General features: G+C 35.2%; 2 long non-coding RNA genes across 2 annotated transcripts in view; one reads left to right on the forward strand and one right to left on the reverse strand.

Annotated features, from left to right (window-relative positions):
* LOC309639130 overlaps positions 1 to 7836 on the forward strand; it is a 590998-nt gene extending 583162 nt beyond the window's left edge. The window contains exon 2 of the long non-coding RNA XR_014251492.1: positions 7610 to 7836. This is a non-coding gene — a long non-coding RNA (uncharacterized lncRNA). The remainder of the gene's footprint in view (positions 1 to 7609) is intronic.
* The window catches only part of LOC309639119, a 1037414-nt gene that overhangs the window by 259292 nt on the left and 757944 nt on the right, over positions 1 to 20178 (reverse strand). The gene's annotated exons all lie outside the window — the stretch shown is intronic.

A 20178-nucleotide genomic window follows, 5' to 3' on the forward strand; every position in this document is an offset into this window, starting at 1 on the left:
GATACTCCATTCAGAGTTATCAATGAATACTTTCCAGTCTGTGCACACTGATGAGGGTAATCAATTGCTCCACTAGAAAGGACATGATATTCAAGGCACTGTTATTCCCAAGTACCACTCTTCCTGACGTTTTTAAGAGTATCATTTATTAACGAAAATAAATAATTATATAAAGAGTATACAGGTTTCCTTGAGTCTGACCATATGCTCTAGTTTAACGATGAAAATAAATATTCTAAACAAATGGAGGGGGCATAATTGGAAGAGTTTATATCAGGGAAGCTGCAAGGACAAGAGTCCTAAAATCTGTGCCTGTAGGGGATGATTTTCTAATATTTTCTTAGTTGACTGACCATTAGATTGACACACTTTTAAATATATACAATAATACAGCAAGAGATATTTTGGGGGATTTCTTTCATGTTGCATTACAATAATCATAAAACTTACTTAGAGTTGTCTAAGAAATCAAAAGCACGGAATGATTAGGCAGTAGAACAAAGAATTGCTCACGATGGGAATAAGTGTTACAGTAAATGTGTCAAGCCAGTGAGAAAGTTTAGTGATTAAAACTTACAGGCTTTTGAGCCAGACTGCCTGTGTTTGGATCTTTGCTAGTAAGTTGATTCTGGTCAACTTAATATCTCCATATATCATTTTACTAAATATATAAAACAGGGATAATAATTGTACCAATTTCATAAGGTTGTTGAGAGGGTTTTAGAAATGTTAATATGTTTGAAAAAATAAGAACTGTGTCTAGTAAGTGGTATATATGTTTCAAGTATTCCTGTTATTAATCAGAAGGTTCCTTCATGCCATCCACTTAAGAAGCTCTCTATAGTTCTTTAATCTGAATGTTCTCAGGGAGTGTCTGTATGATGAATTCTGCTTATTTTATTGTCTGCATGAGTTTTGCTGATGTGAGAGATAATTTATTCCAGTATGCTACTCGTGTGTTGGACAATTATAGTGATGGTGTGTATAATAATTATTCTTGACTTTAATGAAATTTCTTCTAACGTTTCATCATTAAGTATTTTGTTTACAGCAGTTTCTGGTAGATAATTTTCAGCAAGTTGAGAAAGTACCTTTCCTTTTATAGGAAATTAAGAGCTCTTTCCTTGTTTATTCAGAAATGAATACTCAATTTTAACAATATCTTATTACTAGGTCCATTTTTGAGTCCTTTAAAAGAGGATGACATTCTATTTATATATGGTTGATTTACATATTCTAGAGACTATCTACCTCTAACATAGATTCACTTAATACTTTTCCCTACTTCTACCATAGAAATTCAGACCTATTAGTTTATACTCCTCTGAATGTATCTATTTTTCATCTTGCTAGAGTGGGTCTTACATATTGTTTGTTTGTGTAGCAGGACCAACACTAGCCAGGAAGATTAAAGGCAATCTGTATATAAATACACTGATATAATCTGTATATATAAATAGGCATTCATAATTTTTACCCAATCTAAATTTTAAAAATTATGAATTGTTTAATAGATCTCCTGTCCCACTTTGTTGAAAGTCAAAATTGAACTCTGTTCTTCGCCACATCCTCACACATTCCAGTGTCCACTGCAGAAAATCAGGAAGCTTGGTGATTTAACTCCAAAATTTATCTGAATCCAATCACTTATTTCTTCCTGCACTGCCCCTTTCCTACTCCAATCTGCTATCTCATCTCTGATCCCTCACTGCTCCCACACTTCCACCTGAACTACTGCAGTGGACCCGCAATGACCTCTTTTATCCCCTTTCCATTCAGTCTACACAGCAATACAAGTCATCAATTTGAAATATGAATCAGCTGATGTCTCTAGTCTGCTTAAACTTTTCTTATGGCTTATAAAGCCCTGCACAACCTGGTCTCTACATAAATTTTCAACTTCATCTCTTGCCTCTTTCATTCATTTTGATCATCATTCTCCTTTACAGCAAATCATAGTCCTGGCTGTATAGATGTCACCATTTTAAATTGATTTTGTTATATTTTAGTTTCTATTCCCTGCTTTCATAACCCATTCTTACTCTTTTTGGCACTCCTCTAACACACACCCCCTATTGCGCTGATTTTACTTTTTTTACTTGGCATTAAATTTTTGAGATCTGCTCATTTTTATATTTAATTATTGAGTTTGTTACTTTTTTAACTGTATAATTTTTTACCATTTGCATATGGTAAATTTTCTGGTGAAATATGCTTCTAGACCATGACCTATCCTTTCCTGAATCAGGTCCTTTATAGTTGCCTGTTTTTCTTTCTGGAAGCTAGCCTGTTCTCAGAGACTAATCTGGTTAAGAGAATTATAGTCAAGGCACTGATCTCTATCATTAATTCCAATCAGATAAGCTGACAGAGGATAATCCTAAAAATGTTAAAAATATAACCCTAATGCAAATACTTGGTGAACCATACTAAGATTTCACACTAGATATTATTTAAGGGTAGTAGTGTTGCATTTTTAATAGTTTCTATTTTGCATAGTTATTTGTATATTCCAAGGCTAGGAAATCAAAACCAAGAAATTCATCTTTACCAAGTTTTGCCTACAGAAATTTTAACGTGGGTGAGTTATTCTCTTTTTGCATTTCCTCAAATTTGCTAAGGTTTCTGACATGCCAGAAAGTGACTTTCCCTACTGTGAATGCTTCAAGACGCAGAGGAGACACTATACCAGTTTCCCAGGAAGGCACTTGTCCCACAAAGGATTTACAATAATGTTGCACAATAGTTCGCTTTCCAAATAAGGGTTATTTTCATACATAATCCTCAAAATATAATCTTTATTGTGCAATGGATTTGTATAATTATAACCTGGCAAAACAGAGAACGTTCTTTTTGAATGCATGCAAATAACTATACTGCCATGAAAAGCAAAGTTACTTCCTAGAAGTATTTCTGTGGGGTCAGTGATAACAAGATGTCAATCTAGCAGTGTTTCACTTCAGTTTATATAAGCATAGTGTATTAAAATTAGAAGTAGATTAGAAAGAATGTAAAAGACTGCTGCATATGCTATCAGAATATAGACATTAGCACAATAACAGCAATATTTCAAAACAGATAACCAAAATTATATTCTCTCATTATTATTATTATAATCTACATTATTTTTATTTATTTATTTATTTATTGTAAGAACTTGGATTCAGTCAGCTCTCATTATGTTTTCTATTTAGGATGAAAAAGGAATCATGGAAATCCTCACTCCGTCCCTTGAAGAATTCTGACCACCATCTACTTGAATGGTGACGTCAGCTCAGACTGAACAGCCTGTATCCACGAGTCTGTTCCTTGCAGTATATGATTACAAGTACTTTGTATGGTCCTTGACACTAGTCTGAGATTACCCTTTCTCACCTGGGGGAAATAAATGCCATGTGTTAATGAAAAGACAGACAATTCTAGTCAATGTATTAGAGTAACTAACACTATCTGAAAGGAAAACAGTAAAATTTCTGTATGGAGAGGAATGAACAGAAGGTGAGGAAATAAATAGACTATAGAAAAAATGTTTGAGAAATTTTGCCATGAGGGAGAGAAAACATATCTGATGGTAACACCAGGAGGATGAGCAGTTAAGAAAGGGGTTTAGTTGTCGGGTTGCTTTTTATTCTTCCTTAGTTGCAGCAAATTTAATAACAAGTGGGAAAGAACTACTTGAAAGGCTTAAACTATATGAGAGATAAGGGATATACTTTGGGGTAAGGTTTATGAAAGAGAGGGAGATACAAGTTTCTGAGCAAAGGGATTAGTCTTTGATAGGAAGAAAAACTCCACTACTTTATCAGGTGAAAAGGAAAATAGGTTTCTATATTTGGTATCAGAAAGTGAGAGCACTCCCGTCTGGACCGTCTATTTGCGCTATGCAGTGAGAAGTGAGGTCATTTTCTGTGAAAAATAGAGGAGAAAGTTTAGAAATTTGAGGAGATTAGGGAAGGTTTGAAATGGTCTGTATATATGCTTGGTGAGTGAACTGAAAAAACAGATATTAGAAGATCAGAGGCAAGGTGTGCGAACTCAAATGAGTTATCAAATTATAAATTTTCAAATGCACATAGAATAGTCACACATGCCATTCATAGGTAGAACGTATGCTGTGAAAACTAAGTCTCAATATATTTAAACATATTAAAATCATTTAGAGTAAGGTCTTTGACCAAATGGAATTAAATTAGAAATAAATAACAAAACATTTTAAAATAACCAAATACCCCAAAATTAAATATTATAACTTTAAATAACACATGAATAAAAGAGGAAATCACTCAGTAAATTAGAAATATTTTAATCAAATGAAAGTAGAAATACAACACAGCAAAATCCATGGAATGCAGCTCAGTAGTGTTTGCAGGGAAATTGGCCAATCCAATGCTTACGTTTGAAAAGAAGAAACCGCAGAAATTTATTATCTAAAATTTTACCTTAGAAGTTAAGCAAACGAGAAAATTAAACTCAAAGTACAAAGTAGAGGATAAAAGGAATAGACATTAAAGGAATATAAATCCATAAAGTGGAGAAGAAAAACATAGAAAGAATTAATGTACTCAAAAGCTGTTTCTACAGAAAGATTGATAAATATGATAAATAACTTAATGGAGGATTTAAAAAATAATATTGATATTTGAAGAGAAAAGAGGACATCACTAAACATCGTATAATAAATAGCTTTAAGGTAACAATTTCAACAACTTGGAGGAAATGGAAAAATTACCTTAAGTAGCCAAACTTTTTAAACTGGCATAAGAAGAAATAGAAATTCTGTATCACTGTATCTTCAAGAAATTAAATTTCTAATGCAAAACCTTCCCACAGAGAAAGTTATAGGCTGCAATGACTTCACTAGTAAATTATATAAAATATTTAAAGAAGACTTAATACCAAGCTTACATAAATGCATTAAAAATAGGCAATTGCACCTGCAAGAACCCTATTTCCAAATAAGGTCCCGTTCTGAGATTCTGTGAGTCAGGACTTCAACATATCTTTTGAGGAGGGCACAGTTCAATCCATGACAGGTATCTACACAGATACCGTTATACAGAAGACAATTAAATATAAGTTTCAGGGGTAAAATATAAAATTCCATCTTATTGAAAGAATGCAGAGAGTACGTAGACAAAATCTCAGTGGAGCTGTAAAGTCACAGAGGCATGCCAGCTGCTCTGGGAAGGCTCAGCTGATCTCTCCTGGGCACTCATGCATTTGTGATCAATTGATGCAGTGGCTGGAGCTGCATTACCTAGGACAGCCTCACTCTCAGGTGTGACACTTTGTCACTACCCAGCATGCTAGCCTGGCTTCTTCCAATAGTAATGGGGTTCCAAGAAAAAGCAGTTCTTTTTTTTTTTTTTTTGAATTTTATTTTATTTTATTTTTTAATACAGCAGGTTCTCATTAGATATCTATTTTATACATATTAGTGTATATAAGTCAATCCCAATCTCCCAATTCATCTCACCCCCCCCCCACTTTCCCCCCTTGGTGTCCATACATTTGTTCTCTACATCTGTGTCTCTATTTCTGCCTTAAAAACCAGTGGATCTGTACCATTTTTCTAGATTCCACATATATGTGTTAATATATGAAACTCATTTTTCTCCTTCTGACTTACTTTATTATGTATGACAGTCTCTAGGTCCATCCACATCTCTACAAATGATCCAATTTTATTCCTTTTTATGCGAGTAATATTCCATTGTATATATGTACCACATCTTCTTTATACATTCGTCTGTCAATGGGCATTTAGGCTACTTCCATGACCTGGATAATGTAAACAGTGCTGCAATGAACATTGGGGTGCATGTGACATTTCGAATTACGGTTTTCTCTGGGTATATGGCCAGTAGTGGAATTGCTAGGTCATATGGTAATTCTATTTTTAGTTTTTTAAGGAACCTCCATACTGTTCCCCATAGTGGCTGTATCATTTTACATTCCCACCAACAGTGCAAGAGGGTTCCCTTTTCTCCACACCCTCTCCAGCATTTGCTGCTTATAGATTTTCTGACGATGCCCATTCTAACCGGTGTGAGGTGATCCCTCATTGTACTTTTGATTTGCATTTGTCTAATGATTAGTGATGTTGAGCATCCTTTCATATGTTTGTTGGCAATCTGTATATCTTCTTTGGAGAAATTTCTGTTTCGGTCTTCTGCCCATTTTTGGATTGGGTTGTTTGTTTTTTTGATATTGGGCTGCATGAGCTGCTTGTAAATTTTGGAGATTAATCCTCTGTCAGCTGCTTCATTTGCAAATATTTTCTCCCATTCTGAGGGTTGCTTTTCTTCTTGTTTATGGTTTCCTTTGCTGTGCAAAAGCTTTGAAGTTTCATTAGGTCCCATTTGTTTATTTTTATTTTTATTTCCATTCTCTAGGAGGTGGGTCAAAAAAGTTCTTGCTGTGATTTATGTCAAAGAGTGTTCTTCCTATGTTTTCCTCTAAGAGTTTTTTAGTGTCCGGTCTTACACTTAGGTCTTTAATCCATTTTGAGTTATTTTTGTGTATGGTGTTAGGGAGTGTTCTAATTTCACTGTTTTACATGTAGCTGTCCAGTTTTCCCAGCACCACTTACTGAAGAGACTGTCTTTTCTCCACTGTATATGCTTTCCCCCTTTGTCATAGAATAGTTGACCATAGGTGCGTGGGTTTATCTCTGGGCTTTCTATACTGTTCCACTGACCTATATTTCTGTTTTTGTGCCAGTACCATATTGTCTTGATTACTATAGCTTTGCAGTATAGTCTGAAGTCAGGAAGTCTGACTCCTCCAGCTCCGTTTTTTTCCCCCTCAAGATTGCTTTGGCTATGCGGAATGTTTTGTCTCCACACAAATTCTGAGATTTTTTGTTCTAGCTCTGTAAAAAAATGCCATTGGTAATTTGATAGGGATTGCACTGAATCTGTAGATTGCTTTGGGTAGTATAGTCATTTTCACAATGTTGATTCTTCCAATCTAAGAACATGGTATATCTCTCCATCTGTTTTTATCACCTTTAATTTCTTTCATCAGTGTCTTATAGTTTTCTGCATACATGTCTTTTGTCTCCTTAGGTAGGTTAATTCCTACGTATTTTATTCTTTTTGTTGCAGTGGTAAATGGGAGTGTTTCCTTAATTTCTCTTTCAGATTTTTCATCATTACTGTATAGGAATGCAAGAGATTTCTGTGCATTAATTTTGTATCCTGCAACTTTACCAAATTCATTGATTAGCTCTAGTAGTTTCCTGATAGCACCTTAAGGATTCTCTATGTATAGTATCATGTCACCTGGAAACAGTGACAGTTTTACTTCTTTTCTGATTTGTATTCCTTTTCTTTCTTTTTCTTCTCTGATTGTTGTGGCTAGGACTTCCAAAACTATGTTGAATAATAGTGGTGAGAGTGGACATCCTTGTCTTGTTCTTTTTTTTTTTTTTTTAAACTGTATTTATTAATTAGTGTGTGTTTTTTTTTTTAATACTCATTGCTTGCCTTAAGGTGATCATTCATCCAATTTTTCTTTTAAACTTTGGGTGGGTTTATTTATTTATTTATTTATTTATGGCTGTGTTGGGTCTTCGTTTCTGTGCAAGGGCCCTCTCCAGTTGCAGCAAGTGGGGGCCACTCTTCATCGCGGTGCGTGGGCCTCTCACCATCACGGCCTCTCTTGTTGCAGAGCACAGGCTCCAGACGCGCAGGCTCAGCAATTGTGGCTCATGGGCCCAGCTGCTCCGCAGCATGCGGGATCCTCCCAGACCAGGGCTCGAACCCGTGTCCCCCGCATCGGCAGGCAGACTCCCAACCACTGCGCCACCAGGGAAGCCCCCCTTGTCTTGTTCTTGATCTTAGAGGAAATGGTTTCAGTTTTTCACCATTGGGAATGATGTTTGTGGTGGGTTTGTTGTATATGGCCTTTATTATGTTGAGGTAATTTCCCTCAATGCCCATTTTCTGGAGAGATTTTATCATAAATGGGTGTTGAATTTTGTCAAAAGCTTTTTCTGCATATATTGAGATGATCATATGGTTTTTTCTTCAATTTGTTAACATGGTGCATCACATTGATTGATTTGTGTATATTGAAGAATCCTTGCATCCCTGGGATAAATCCCACTTGATCATGGTGTATGATCCTTTTAATGTGTTGTTGGATTCTGTTTGCTAGTATTTTGTTGAGGATTTTTACATCTATATTCATCAGTGATATTGGTCTGTAATTTTCTTTTTTTTTGTAGTATCTTTGTCTGGTTTTTATATCAGTGTGATTGTGGCCAAGTAGAATGAGTGTGGGAGTCTTCCTTCCTCTGCAATTTTTTGGAAGAGTTTGAGAAGGATGGGTATTTGCTCTTCTCTAAATGTTTGATAGAATTCACCTGTGAAGCCATCTGGTCCTGGACTTTTGTTTGTTGGAAGATTTTTAATCACAGTTTCAATTTCATTACTTGTGATTGGTCTGTTCATATTTTCTATTTCTTCCTGGTTCAGTCTTGGAAGGTTATACATTTCTAAATATTTGCCTATTTTTTCCAGGTTGTCCATTTTATTGGCATAGAGTTGCTTGCAGTAGTCTCTTATGATGCTCTGTATTTCTGCAGTGTCCATTGTAACTTCTTTTTCATTTCCAATTTTATTGATTTGAGTTCTCTCCCTCTTTTTCTTGATGAGTCGGCTAAAGGTTTATCAATTTTGCTTATCTTCTCAAAGAACCAACTTTTAGTTTTATTGATCTTTGCTATAGTTTTCTTTGTTTCTACTTCATTTATTTCTGCTCTGATCTTTATGATTTCTTTCCTTCTACTAACTTTGGGTTTTGGTTTTTCTTCTTTCTCTAGTTCCTTTAGGTGTAAGGTTAGGTTGTTTATTTGAGATTTTTCTTGTTTCTTGAGGTAGGATTGTATTGCTATAAAGTTCCCTCTTAGAACTGCTTTTGCTCTGTCCCATAGGTTTGGGATCATCGTGTTTTCATTGTCATTTTTCTCTAGGTATTTTGTAATTTCCACTTTGATTTCTTCAGTGATCTCTTGGTTATTTAGTAACACATTGTTTAGCCTTCATGTGTTTGTATTTTTTATTTTATTTTCCCCTGTAATTGATTTCTAATCTCATAGTGTTGTGGTTGGAAAAAATGCTTGATATGATTTCAGTTTTCTTAAACTTACCGAGGCTTGATTTGTGGCCCAAGATGTGATCTATCCCGGAGAATGTTCTGTGTGCACTTGAGAAGAAAGTGTAATCTGCTGTTTTCTGAAGGAAATGTTCTATAAATATCAATTAAATCTATCTGGTCTATTGTGTCATTTAAAGCTTGTGTTTCCTTATTAATTTTCTGTCTGGATGATCTGTCCATTGGTGTAAGTGAGGTGTTAAAGTCCCCCACTATTATTGTGTTACTGTCGATTTCCTCTTTTATAGCTGTTAGCAGTTGCCTTATGTATTGATGTGCTCCTATGTTGGGTGCATATATATTTATAATTGTTATATCTTCTTCTTGGATTGATCCCTTGATCATTATGTAGGGTCCTTCCTTGTCTCTTGTAACATTCTTTATTTTAAAATCTATTTTATCTGATATGAGTATTGTTACTCCAGCTTTCTTTTGATTTCCATTGGCATGGAATATCTTTTTCCATCCCCTGACTTTCAGTCTGTATGTGTCCCTAGGTCTGAAGTGGGTCTCTTGTAAACTTCATGTATATGGGTCTTGTTTTTGGATCCATTCAGCGAGCCTGTGTCTTTTGGTTGGAGCATTTAATCCAGTCACATTTAAGGCAATTATTGATATGTATGTTCCTATGACCATTTTCTTTATTGTTTTGGGTTTGTTTTTGTAGGTCTTTTCCTTTTCTTGTGTTTCCTGCCTAGAGAAGTTCCTTTAGCATTTGTTGTAGAGCTGGTTTGTTGGTGATGAATTCTCCTAGCTTTTGCTTTTCTGTAAAGCTTTCGATTTCTCTGTAGAATCTGAATGAGATCTTTGCCAGGTAGAGTAATCTTGGTTGTACGTTCTTCCCTTTCATCACTTTAAGTATATCGTGCCACTCCCTTCTGGCCTGTAGAGTTTCTGCTGAGAAATCAGCTGTTAACCTTATGGGAGTTCCCTTACATGTTATTTGTCATTCTTTCCTTGTTGCCTTTAATAATTTTTCTTTGTCTTTAATTTTTGTCAATTTGATTAATATGTGCCTCAGCATGTTTCTCCTTGGGTTTATCCTGCCTGGGACTCTCTGTACTTCCTGGACTTGGGTGCCTATTTCTTTTCTAATGTTAGGGAAGTTTTCAACTCTAAACTCTTCAAATATTGTCTCGGGTCCTTTCTCTCTCTTGTCCTTCTGGGACCCCTATAATGCGAATGTTGGTGTGTTTAATGTTGTCCCAGATGTCTCTTAGGCTGTCTTCATTTCTTTTCATTCCTTTTTCTTTATTCTGTTCCATGGCAGTGTTTCCACCATTCTGTCTTCCAGGTCACTTATCCGTTCTTCTGCCTCAGTTATTGTACTATTGATGTGTTCTAGTGTATTTTTCATTTCAGTTATCGTATTGTTCATCTCTGTTTGTTTGTTCTTTAATTCTTCTAGGTGTTTGTTCTTTAATTCTTCTAGGTCTTTTTTAATCATTTCTTGCATCTTCTTGATCTTTGCCTCCATTCTTTTTTTGAGGTCCTGGATCATCTTAACTATCATTATTCTGAATTCTTTTCTTGGGATGTTGCCTATCCCCGCTTCATTTAATTATTTTTCTTGGGTTTAATCTTGTTCCTTTATCTGGTACATAGTCCTCTGCCTTTTCATTTTATCTGTCTTTCTGTGAATGTGGTTTTTGTTCCATAGGCTGCAGGATTGTAGCTCTTCTTGCTTCTGCTGTCTGCCCTCTGGTGGATGAGGCTAGAAAACAAGTCTTAAAATGCAAGCACTTTTCAAGTCTCTGCTTGCATTAAATTTGCTGTTATTCCATTGGCCAAAGCAAGTAACAGGATGGAGGACAGAATCAACCCAAGAAAGCAGAAGAAGAGATGAAAACCAATTGGATCCTGCAGCTGACACACCCTAAATGAAACCCTGTGAATCACACCCAGTGCCATTCACCACCTGAAGATATGTGACTTGCTTCTACCCAACAGAATGTACAAAGGGTGATAGAATGCCACTCCCTTCGTTAGTTTACATTATATGGCAGAGGCAATAGGATGTCACTGCCTTGATTATGTCATGAGAATCTGCTTTTTCCAACTGAAGAGAAATATTTTCATGCTGTTCTGCAAGAAAACACCTATGTCAAGGGCCACAGAGCAGGGAACTGCGGCGGACCTCCAGACCTGAGGCTGGATCCAGTAAGAAACCAGGACTTTCAGTCATACAACCACAAGGAAATGAATTCTTCCAACAATCTGAATGAGCTTGGAAGCATTCTCTTCCCTATATGGAGACTCCAGATGAGAAAACAGCTGGCTGATACCTTGATTGTCACCTGTGACCCTAAGCAAACCATGCTCAGACTTCTAATTCATGTAAATGATGAGACAACAAAAGTGTGTTGCTTTAAGTCACTAAGTGCATGGTAAGTTGCTACATAGCAACTGAAGGCTAATATAGGAACACTGTTGAAAAATATCAAGATTATCAGATTATCTAAATCTTTACCATCTGTTTTCTTATCTGGCTCTTCATAAAAACCACCGTATCCCATGCAGCCTTTTCCAGTGAGGGCTGTTTCCTCTCCTTCACATTCATTAAGTTCCATATACATAACCCTGGATAAATCTAAAATTTACTACTCCATTCCTGCACGTGTAGCTGGAGAAAAACAAAAAATTGTGCTAACTGCGATCATACGTTCCTTCATAATTTTCCATTTCTAGAATCCGTGCATACACAATCTACTTCAGAGAAACAATTAACCCACACAGTGCCTCTGTATGAATCAGAATTTCCCGTAAGGAAAGATTTTTTTTGGTATTAGGTATAAAAATTATATGTATTTTTAATGATACAATCACAATTACAGTAAACATAAAATCATTACATTTAAGTTACTTGAATTAAATTATTAAATAAAAATAACACAAATTCAAAATTTTAATCATAAAATTTGGAAATTTGAAGTCATTGGGGTATATTAATTTTTTACAAAATACACTTATGGGTGTTAAATTATCTGTATGTTCTTAGGGGGAAAAGTTATAAAAGAGACTCAGGAACAGTAAACTAAAATGATTTTTATTTGCTTTTCTCCCAATACTATGCTATAATCAGTAGATACTTATTATTTACAGTAACTTTTTCATGCTACAGTAGAGGGACATTTGCAAAAGCATCAAGGGCTGTGTGAGTATTTGATATCTCAGAGGTCTGGTCTTAAACCTTTTTGGTGGAAAATTCATTAGCAGTTGCTTAGCAACTGAGATATTTGGGTGTACTGAGAATCGCTTGACATATTTTCAGTGGAAAATATTGCTATAGGGCGTAAAAAACTGAGATTTGGAATTTGTCTTGTAAATTTATAATATTCAACTGTAAGCATTTTATGGTGTAGATGGTGGTGATTTTTTTACATATCACTTAACTTCATTCATATGTCACATTTACCTTTTGTCTAAGTCTTACAGATTTACAGTTTAATTGCACCTGATATTTTCCAGTCTGTCTCAAGTAATATTTGTGAGATATAAAGGATTATGTATTAATATTTCATCATTACTTAACAATCACAGATCCTGAGACAAGAATTCTTAGAAATACATAACACTTAATATTTTATTTTTTTATGATTTTCTTCTTTGGGACTAATATTTTCCCAATATTTCACAGTAGATCATCAGAAGGTGTATTCTTTAATATTATCCTTAACAAATAATAAATATATAGCAATAAATTATAGATAATAATGGGGGTTATAGTTTTGAAATCCAGATAATTCCCTAATTTATGTGCCCTCAGTGTACAATCTTAACAAAATTTACCACATGCCAAACACTGCTCTAAATTCTTACCTTAGTTAGCCATCCACTGTCATGGCTACACAGACATAGTTATCTATGCTACACAAATGGTTGAGCTGACACTTAGAAAGATTAGTAAATTGCCCAACATAAGAGAGCTACTATGTAGTAAGTTTGGCATTTGATCCAAAATCTATCTGACTCTAAAACCTATGCTCTTAACCTCTTCAAAAAAAAAAAAAAAAAAAAAAGCCTTCTTAAAAATGAACTCCAATCCTAATATGGGTATATAATTCCTTTGACTCTACTTGAATATTTTCAGCAATGTCTGTCTTCTGGTCAATACCAATTGTTAGAAAATACTTTCACATAAAGTATGCTTCCCAATAATTTCCTCCTGACTTTCCTCTTACTGTTCTTTGAAGCATCACAGAATGGCCATTCTGCCTTCTGCACATGTTAGCATTCCTAAGGCTTTGATTGTGCTTCACTTGTTTCCCTTTTATAAATCGTTATTCTCACTTCTTCAGATGATGATTTTCAACTATAACCCTTATAATCCTTGCCATCAAACTGTAGCTTGCCATTACTCCTATTTAAATGGAGTCCACCAGTCTCAAAGTAAATTGACCAACTCCTCCAACAACTTAGTAACAAAAGTATAAATAACAAAAACAACAAAAAGCTAAGGTGCACTAGTTGTCCTTTAGGACAGCAATTAAAACTGAATCAGCCTGCTTAGGACACTAGTACATTTCTCAGCTGTGATGATCAGTGAGGCATTGAGTCCCCAGGGTCCCGTTGAGAACCTGGATTATAGTAGAGATGCATTAATTAACATTATATAGATGAGGACACATTAAGTAAAAATAATTTTTGAAGAGACCTTTTATAAGAGGGTGCATCGAATAAAATTCTTTCCTGTACGTCCACTGAGTCTGGGCTGGGGATATTAGCCTTAAAGAAGTACCCTTTTTTATGAAAATGAGGTGGTATTTTCTTTCAGTTGGCTCAGGGAATTACCCCAGGCACAGCCACCCTTCCTCCATTTCAACCATTCTATCTCCAGCACGCTGTATATGGTTCCTGTCCAATTGCCTCATAATGGATTTTCATTATTCTCTTAACATTTTTTGTTTTCAGAGATCTGGAAAATTCTCTTTCAGATCATACCTGATAAATACAACAAAGCTTTAGAGTTACTCTTATTCAACACCTGCATTTATCCTGGGCAGCTAGCCAGTTAAGCCTAGCCTGGAAGACTGAGTCTAACGTGTTATAATTGCCATATGTGCATGTTCTGAATGCATCTTTCTACGCTGCCCATGGTTTTCTAGGATTCACAGCATTCCAGGAACTAGTGGAAGCTGAATCCTTCTCCAACTTAAATAATGGACATTTTTATCATCAACTTATTCCTGGGATCATAGGGATCAGGGAAGGAGAGCCACTCTTATAAAGATATTTTAGTACCTTTGTAAGAACGTCAGAACTTTATAAATTTAGAAAGTTCCTTTCAGAGATAGTCTTATGCAGAATTGCGAAACTGCTGTCACCAGAAATCCTGACGCCCCTGTAGGTATATCAACCATGATTCACATATACCTTCTACTCTCCATGGCTGCCCAAAAACCCCTGCAGAAGTTTTATATCTGACACATGGTTAATGCTTTAAATCCCAAATGCCCTCTTTAAAATCTGTTTCCTTATATTTTATTTCTTCATGACTCTGCTTTTTCCTGAAAATTTTAACATTGTTTAAAGCTAATATATTGCTTTAAAATAATGTGTAAAATAATTACTTTACTATGGTCAAATCACCTTAATTTAAATGATTGGAAGTTAATGTTGAAATTGTAGGTCTCATGGGGGGACAGTGGGGTTGCCCAGCATGCCAGGGTCTGGAAGCATTCCTCATGCTAATCTGTACATCTGTTCAGCCTCTATTCTAGACATACTTGATCCGCGTTAGTGCTGTTATCCCAAATGGTATTGATCACAGTGACCCCTTAATCTTCCATAATTACTATTCTCTACATATACAACCATACACTCACCTGCCCTCTTAAGATTAGCTTAATCATTCAACTGATACATATACTATATTTTTTTAAATTTAAGCGTCTCTTCTTTATGCTCTTCTGCTTGCACACAAGAGTTTAAGAATTAAAGACTCTGCTGTCCAGTTACATCCATCCATGTGAGGAGCAGCGGTCAGATTTTATAACAATGTTCTTTGCCTCTAATTGCTTATTGTTCCACACACTAATCACCCTCTGCCCAAGGACATTTTTCATGAATTCCCTTGCGGCACTGTCTTTTCTTAGGTTTAGCTTCAGTTCATGGCCTTTTGTTTTTCAGTCCGTTACAAATAATTTGTGGCTTACCACGTTTTGTCCTTCAAACTTTTATTTAACTCAAAATATTTTTAAATTTTATATTGGTTTGTCGTAAAGTCATTTTCTCATTTCCTTTGTAAAGTTCTTCTCTGTAGATAAGGAATTAACTTTCATGATTTTTTTCACTTTTATGATTTATATGTTTAGTAGCCTATAGAACACCATGATTAGGTGTTCTCTGATGCATTAAGCAGTGATGTGAACAAGGACGAGACATTGCAGATGAAATAAGCTAAGCAATTCTAGTGTAAACAGTGATGTACCTTCTATTATATTTTTGTTTTGTTTTGTTTCTGGAGGCTGGAAACTAGAGCTGTGGTAAAGACACACAAGCTCTAGGAGTGTACTTACGTGGGGAAAAAACCTGACTACAATGTTTTGTAGTAATAAGAGATTTAGTTTTGTTGACTATGTAGTTCAGTATTCACTTTGTTCATATAACCAGAGCTGACTATAATTTTTAGAACTTCTTAACCTGTTAGATTTTGACAAAATGTATACAAACTCAAAGTTAGATGAGTTCAGAAAGTCACAGGGTCAAAATTCCTCCAATGAATGAATCACTAAATGACCCAAATTCTGTCCTAAGGTTAAAACAAGAACCCAGATGCTGGGTTTTGACACGTAAATAATACACACACAAAACTAATGGCACACAACCACCACTTAAACAATCGTCACTTATTTTCTTCAACAAATGAAATGGCATCTGTAAGCAAGCCGACAAGGAGGGCGAGAGACCCAGGCTACCTGTCGAGGGATCAGCCCACCTCACTCACGCGCTCAGCCATCACTCTCCGCTGGCCTGCTCCATGGCCTCCACTTACAGATGGCTTCACTCCAATATAAACAAGAGGCTTGAATCCCTAACTCAACCAGCACTGGTCTGCAAAAATCTCAGGACACTCCAGAAAAATGCAGAGTCAGTGCCTTATGTTTTCTAGCAGGTCAGGCCTTTTTACTAATTGGAGAAACTGGACATTTTTGTTGTGCCTCATATTTTATTGGTTCACAGCTGCACCAAGCATATTCTGGTGGGTCATACACACAGGTATGTATACGTGTATGTATGCATATGTGTATATTATACCCAGCTATAAAGTTCGATAGCTTTTCTAAGTGGTTTTCAGTTCATACCATTCCTTATTAACACATTCTAAAAATTTTCAGTACTGTCCAAACATCTTTATAACTTCAGCTTATAGCGGTATTTGACTAACTCTGTTAGGCAATGTAGCCAAATGCTTGAGGGAAAAAATATAAATGTTTATAGCTATACTCTAAGAAAACAAGTTTATAAGCAAAGGAGCATTTGTAGGGGGAAAACCTATTTGCTACTTTCAAGTATAGCAAACACTGTTAAGATTTACCCCTATTAAAATGCAGCAAGAGGCATCCTTCACAAATTTTACTTCACACATCATATAAAGAGTCAATTGTAAAAAGATAAATTAATCAAGCATTTTAGAATTGACATTTTAAAGCTTGCTTCTGCTGTTACCTGGTGAATTTAAAAAATATCATCATAAAAAATCTCTTTTGAGAATCTAAGGTCTCTTACTACCAATAAATGTCTTAATATAACACTTAGGAATTTTTTTTTACCTGGTATAGAAAAAAAAATTTGGATTAAAAAACATTTCTTTAAATGATTGGCATCCAAATGATCTGCATTTGAGGATGTCAATCTACTGGTGACTTAAAATGGGGAAGGTAAGAAGAAAAGGCCACAAAGCTTTATGAAAGCACTCTCAATAAAACTGAATGGGAAGGAACATAGCAAATTTCATAGAAAAGCCTTCTGAGATTAGGAAATATCTCATCTGAATTCCAACATTCTTCTCAATAGAATATTGAAACTATACTCTGCTTTCTTCTCTCCCATCTTAAAATTACCATCTAATGGTTTAGGTGTTATTTTTCATGGTGAGTAGATACCACAGTTTTACATTTAAGGAAAGAAAAATCAAAAGAAATTGCAATTGCCTCATACACACAAAAATAAAATATACATAAAGGAAAACTTTTTTGATGTGCAATAAGATGTTACTGGCAATGATCATAAATACAGTTTAGTTTTCAGCTGCCTAAAACCAGTATCAAAGTTTGGCTCATTATAAAATAATGAGTATCTAAGTCAGAAAATAATTAGGTACAGAATAAAAAATGAGAAAGTATATATTTCTGGAGTTCATGTACATACCCAAAATAAGCTAAACTAAAGTTGGTCCTTGTGTGAATCGAGAATTATATTTCAAAAGAACCTCTACTATATAATAAGACTCTATAACTGAATTTGAAGCTGAAGTAAAATAGAAACCCCTCTATGTTAATCCATAGTTCTAAAGATGACTAAGACGAGGCACAAGTGCTAAGCCAAAATAATATGAAAATCTCTTGTTAGACTAATTACTTGCCATATCTTCATGCCCTCTAAAAACTCACTTACTATAGAATTATAAAGTTTAGAAAATGTTTTGATCTCATAAAAAAGTTTCTGATTATTTTTCTAATAGTGAAGATTGCCAGAGAGCAGAAGACGCATTTCTCATTCCAAATAAACTTTAGCACTAAAAGTTGCTTTAAAACGTTCCTATGCAAGTGTCACACTTCACTTCTACTCACGTGCCACTAGCCTGAGTAGGTCACATGACAAAGCCCCCACGTGGAGAAAGCAGTACAGTCTTCCCAAGGGCAAGGCAATCTAGCACATTTTGTCTTATTCCTTCTTGACTTCTTTCATTTAATTTGCTACATCTAACTTCCACTGGCTTTCGGATGATGTGAGTGTAAGTAATTTTTTGAGAACTTCTTAACTTAAAAATATCTTTATTCTATTCTGATATATCAACAGTGATTCGGGTATATAATGCAAAGGTGAAATAATTTTTCCTCAGAATATGAATTAATTGTTCCAATGCCCTCATGCTTCCACTGGTGTTGTCGAGTAGTTATCTAATCTATAATGATTCATGATGGCCTGTATTTTAATCTAGGAGCTTTTGAGATTGACTCTTTATCTCAGGTCTCTTGCAATTTGAAGATAAGGTACTTTCTTATGGCTCTTTTATAAATCCTTGTTTAGGGTATGGGCTTGACCAGGTCATTACCAGTCGCTGGGGTCTTTTCTCCCAGGCTGCTGCTTTTCCATAAGGAGAAGACTCCAAGCTTCTTCTGCCAGGACTCTTGGAACTAAGGCAGGCAACGGAAGTGGAGAGGCTCACCATTCAATGTGTTAACTTCAGCTTTCCATCCTGGAAGTGTTTTCAGTAGTTCTTCTCTACCAGGTCCTTTGCTCTGATTCTTGTCACTGTGTTGGGTCTCACGGCTTTTGTTTCTCTGCAAAATAGTCCTGCAGTCTTCAGCAGGGTTAGAGTAGCTATAGACACATGGCTCAGCAGAGTTTACTCTGTGTGTGTGTAGAGAGGGATCCTAGTGACTTTATATGTATTTTATATTTTTATCAGTTTCTTATACAGACTTTCAACTAATCTTTCGGTTTCACCCCCATCACATCCCACCTTTGAGGTAGCATTACTATTTCTGGATCTCTCTGAAAACTGGTGATCTGAACCAGTTTCCCATGCCTCTTATATTTCCCATGCCTCTTATATTTCCCGTATCTCAATACATGCTTGTTCCTACAATACTGTTCAGCTTTCTCTAGTGGGCTAAATCAGTAATTACTTATACATCTTCTTTCCAATATTTTTTGGAGATTGTTGCACTTACTGTATTATTCTCTCTGTATTGTCTTCTTTAGCCATTTTAAATAAAATATATATTTGTGAATTGTGCAGTGTTGGGATCTGTTAGGATATTTTCCCAAGGAACAAATAATTATTTTAATATTTAATTATTATATTTAAGTAATTTGAATTATTTGTTGACTCTTCCATCTTTTCAACTGTGATCTTAAATGTCTTATTTCTTACATAATAAATTCCTCTTTATGGGTCTATTTATTTTTTCTCCTTCTTGTTTCAGTATCACATTTTTAATATTATAGCTTATTAGCATATTATTATATCTGGTCAATCTTCTCTAATCAAACTTTATTCACTTCTAGAAAATTATTACATACCCATTGCAATTTGGTCTTCAAACATCATAATGCTATGAAACTGGACACTCAAATTTGCTAAGTAAAACTTAATTATTAAACAAAATTGCCTATTTTCAGTACAGCATTAGATACCTTTTAAAATATTTTCCTTCTGTCCCTGAGTTCTACTTTTCCTTGCCATCTGTTTGCCTAGTCTCACTATGCCTTTTATCCCTCTTTATGTCAGTTACTGCAAGAATCCCAGGGATATCAGAGCATCCTTCATTACCATGACTCCTAAATTCCATAAAGTCTCAAATCATATTGCATCAGCAAGGTTTTCCTAAACAACCATGCTAAAAATAGCAAGTTCCCAAATCGCATTCATCTACCTTTCCTCACTTTATCTTTTTCAGTTGCACTTTTCATCGCTTGAAGTAGATATTGCATTGATTTATATGTTTATTTTCTGTCTTCCCCACTAAAATCGAAGTCTTATTAGGGCAAACATTTTGGTCTGCTTCAGTTACTACTGTAACTTCGGCACCTAAAAGGCATTTGGCAGGTGGTGGCTGCTTCATACAAGCAAGTTCAATGAAGGACTGTATGACTGAGTAAGAGAGTTCACTTCAATGTCTTTAATTATTAATAATAGTAACGCCTATTTTTTTCCTCAACTTTTTAATCAGTTTCCATATTTACAGACTTATATCACCAATCTGCCTGGTGTTATCTTCCAACTCATCAGAACCTAAAGCAAACATTACACAAACCAAGGGTTTTCTGTTTGTTTTTGTCATTGTT

Source organism: Balaenoptera physalus, assembly GCF_965194825.1.
Source record: "Balaenoptera physalus genome assembly, chromosome: 12".
Lineage (NCBI taxonomy): Eukaryota > Metazoa > Chordata > Mammalia > Artiodactyla > Balaenopteridae > Balaenoptera > Balaenoptera physalus.